This window comes from Zingiber officinale, chromosome 11B (genome assembly GCF_018446385.1).
Source record: "Zingiber officinale cultivar Zhangliang chromosome 11B, Zo_v1.1, whole genome shotgun sequence".
In the NCBI taxonomy this organism is placed as follows: Eukaryota; Viridiplantae; Streptophyta; class Magnoliopsida; order Zingiberales; family Zingiberaceae; genus Zingiber; species Zingiber officinale.
Window position 1 is genome coordinate 44,704,774 of NC_056007.1, and position 4,540 is coordinate 44,709,313.

The 4,540-nt window shown below is 37.9% G+C and overlaps 1 long non-coding RNA gene across 1 annotated transcript; it reads left to right on the plus strand.

The window, feature by feature from the left end:
* The first annotated feature begins 3,216 nt into the window (after window positions 1-3,216).
* On the plus strand, window positions 3,217-3,690 carry LOC122033534. Its single transcript, XR_006126573.1, has 3 exons — window positions 3,217-3,229; window positions 3,299-3,399; window positions 3,669-3,690. It is a non-coding gene; the product is annotated as an uncharacterized LOC122033534 (long non-coding RNA).
* Window positions 3,691-4,540: the final 850 nt, after the last annotated feature.

A 4,540-nucleotide genomic window follows, 5' to 3' on the forward strand; every position in this document is an offset into this window, starting at 1 on the left:
GTTCCTAAGGTCTTACATGTTATGATTAATGATTATGAGGACTTAGGGAGTTGATTTCACGTATCCATGTTGTTTGAAAATCTATGATGTATGTTTATATGTTTCGGCCAAGCATGATTTAGGGCTTGTAAGAAGTTTCAAAAACCTTAATCATGTATGATGTTGATCTTATGATATGATATGAATTTTTATGTCTCCATGTTAATTGATATGTACACTTCATGTTATCATGTTATGTTTTTATGAGATGCTATATAATGTGCACTTCATGTTATCATGTTATGTTTTTATGATATACTATATGTTATGCGCACTTGGTGCCATCATGCTATGTTTATGCAAGGCTTATGTAAGATGAATAAAAAGCCTAAGAGATGCTTCCCTTAAGTTGGGATCAAGAGCACTCTTCATGATATGACAAGAACATGAAATGTTATGATATGACAAGAACATGATATGTTATGATATGACATGCTATTTTACTTTGTATGGCATGTACCAAGGGTGGGCTCCACAAGCACCCCTAGGTCAATGGTCAATGAAACGGGCCTAGTAAAAGGGATGGGCTCCTAAGTTGTCCCGAGGTCGATGGTCTATGAAACGGGCCTAGTTCCTAGTAGGTTCAAGATTAGCTACCTTGGATCTATTTAGGATGCACGCATTTATGTATGTATATGGTACAAGCTGGGCCCTAATGTTGAGATTATGTTTAAGTATGTATATGATATATGTTTTCAAAAGGATATCTTGCATATACTCATTTCATGATACATGTTTTCCAAAGAACATCTTGCATCTACAAGTTCATGTTATATGTTTTCCTTTATGCTTCTTAAAGATGCTCTTGAAATATGTCTATGATGCTTATATGATCATGTTACTACTTTATGTTTATGCTCTCACATGATATGATATGACTTTATGTTTGTAACGCCCACCCTCCCTGCTAACCCTAAGGGACGGGGCTACGATACTCTATGTTCAAATAACAGCGGAAGACATAAAATAATTTTCTTAGTTTCATAAAAACTTTTCTTTTGTTTTTTTCTTTTCATCAAAACCGAACTACACTATCATGGCCTCAATAACATGATTTCAAAATTAGTAGAAACATAACATCAAGTCACACATAAGGTATTACAATTCATGATACCAAAACGTAGTTCTTTAAAAGTTTTTAAAGCCGGTTCTTATTTGGTTGCCTAGCCACTGCCACACACATCTCCTTGCCCCTCCTGCTGCTCCTCTAGCTCATCCAGCTTTTTCCTTTATCTGTGGTACAAGGATAGTAAGCTGTGAGCACTCGTGGCTCAGTAAGTTCCTTTCCTACTCACTAAAACCAAAAATCATAGTATAATCAAAGAATGACTCAACATGGCATTATTTCAATTAGTCATGACATAATGTAACATACTCTTTTAAGCATATCATGCAACATGAAGAAATCATAACTAGTCATGGCATATCATAGCGTAAGCATAGCATGAAGCATAACATAATCTTATCTAACCATGGCATATCATCATAAGGAGTCATGGCATATCATACACATGGACATATCATGGAACATAACATAATCATATCTAACCATGACATATCATAAATCACACTACAACAAAAACTGCAAACGACAACACCCCTACGACAACGGTTTTAAGAGAAAGCGTTGCGTATTTTCTCAAAGACAACGGTTTTTGCCAAAACCGTTGTCTTTGAGCTCCCCAATAAATATAAAAGATAACGGTTTTAGCAAAACTGTTGTCATTGAGCGACTTTTTTTTAAAACGACAACACTTTTTACAACGGTTTTATAAACCGTTGTCTTTATCCTCGTTTTTAGCGGCTACGACAACAGTTTTCAAAAAACCGTTGTAGTTGAATTTGGTCATTTCCCCCCTTCACTGTTTTCCTTTCCCTCGCTGTTTTCTTTTTGACGCCGTGTTTTCGCGTTCCCAAACCTAAGCCATTTATCTTTCCCTCTCCTCATACGACGTTGTGCTCCTTCTCATTTCCTGGTGAGCGGCGGCGTTCTCCAATGGGCTGCCGAAGATCCAGACGCACGGGAGGGAGAAACCGGAGAACGGGATCTGCCACGACGACAGCGCGCCGCTGGTGAAGGCAGCGCGGTTTGTGTGGAGTTTCGCAGGGGAGCGGCGGAGGAAGCTTCTTCTAGATTGGTTGGTGCTTCGAAGATGATCACTTTAGGTTCCGCTTCCCTGATTCCATGTCAAGATTCTGTTTCTGAGAGATTTTTGCATTTACTCTTGTTTTCTGCTAGGAGAAAAAGAACGATTTTGTCGTTGATCTTCTTTGGTGGTCATAGGTGGGCTTCGAAGATCGTCGTGATCTTCCTCTTCTCCTCTTTCTCACGGGCAGGATCGGCTCTTTTTGTCTGGGAATCTCGTCGAATCCCGAAATAAAAAATATCTTTTTTTTGGTGAGATCCCGAACCTCTTCTTCTATTGTATTTCATTTGTTCTTTTCTCGCTGGCTATCGCTTTGAATTGCGGTGAGTTCTTGATCTTTTCCGAGTGATTTATGGAGTTCCAGAATTAGATTTTAATGCTAAATGCTGAAAGTCTTTAGCTTTTGTCTTCTTTTCTTGTGACAGATCTGGCGAACTTAGTTTTGCGTTCTTGTGATTAACTTAAGATTCATCATATATACAAGGCTTAACAAATTTGGTTTGTTGCTTGGTCTTCAGATCTTCCACCTGATTTATAGAAGTAAAGCAATTATACACCATGAAAGCACTTATCCTTGTTGGGGGATTTGGCGCTCGCCTCCATCCTTTGACACTAAGTATCCCAAAGCCATTGGTTGATTTCGCCAACAAACCAATCGTACTTCATCAGGTATGTGCATTTTGGCCCTATACCATATTGTTGGTACATACATGAATGTAGATATGAAATATCATGTTGTGAAGTTTGGTGATACAAAAAATATGTTTTACTGATTTCCCTTGTAAGTTCTCAAAGGAAGTAACCGGATACAAAAGGGCAGATAGAGGATGCCATGATGAGTTTCCAAAATCTACAACTATTTTACTTCTGGTTGAATTCAGTTTTCCTTTAAATTGTTTTGCTGTCGTTCTGTTGTCTAGTTTTGGGGTTTCAGTTCTGCTTTTTGGTTAATTTTGTAATTCCATAAGTAACTATTTCATCTTCATCTGAGGGAGGAAGTTATTTGAAGTTTGATCTATTAACAACTCACCTCTTTGGATAAGGTACACATGCACATCAAGTGTTTGATGTAATTCCTCATAGATCCTAATATGCCATCTGAATGATACAAGGTATTTGTGAATGACCAATTCCTCAACTGGGATCCCGAGCATCGAATCAAAGTTCAAATTGTCTCTGCAAGGGCCTATCATTCCCTGTTCATGCACAACATGTAAGTGAAAAATACTACTAATAAGAATGCTGCAGATGCTCTTCAACTCTACAGTTCGACAGTTATCCAGATAAGTCATCTTTGCATTGGTTCTGTTGATCTCTAGTAGTGAATCATAGTTGTGTTAGTAGCACGCTGGATCATACATATGCATATATTAGTGTTAGTGAGCTAACTATCTCCTCTTTCTCTCCTTAATGTCAAGGGAAAACATGTAAACTAGAAGAAGAAAAACTCTCTTTTGCATGAAATAATTGGAAGGATCGCAGGTGCATCCGTCCTACGCCAGAAGAATAAGAGGATTTCAGTACTCCGGACTTCACAATTTACAATGCTGGCTAGTTTCCATGTAATTGATATACACACTACATGACTTCAGGGCGGCAGTTCGGTCGGGAGGCATGTCGTCTACTCATTCCTCTGTCAGAAGCGTTTCTTTTTTTTTTAGGCAGTCGCTTCTCTATTTTCCTCTTATTTTGCAATTTGTGAGGTTGAACTATGGAATTTTAATCAATTATGCTTGGATTTTTCTAGGTCGTTACTGCTGTGGCTACTTTGCTTGGGCTAGAGAGGTAGGCATGTAAAATTGTTTGATGAAATTCCCCAGTGTGTAGTTTTTGTTATTCCCTTCAAGGTCTTGTAATTGAAGTGTACTAACTTTACTGTGTAGGGGATTCTCTGACTCCATCTTTGGCATCTCTGTTGTATTTGCTACTCTAGTTATTGTACGATGCTCAGGTAAACTAGTTTTCTTTTTTGGTTTATGTTCTATAGTCCTTGTGTATGCCATGATGGTAATTTGCAATTAGACTCTATTCATGTGAGTTGACTTTGTATGAATCTGGAAAATGTTTTTTCTTGGGAACTGTGTTAGCCATATTTATCATCGAGGAATATAGTTGAATACTGTTGCCTGAGAGTTAGAATTGGTTTGAGTGAAGCAACTGATAATCCTACAAACTTCTAATGGTTTAGTCTGTCATTGCCATGGGCTAGAACAATTTAATTAGTTTGTTTGCCATATCCATCTCCTGCGCTTCTAGAAGAAAGCTTGTATGATGAACACAATTTATAGTAGAGCTTGTGAAAACAATGAGTTTAAAGTCGTTTCTTTCTCAACCGACTTGTAGACAAAGAAAAT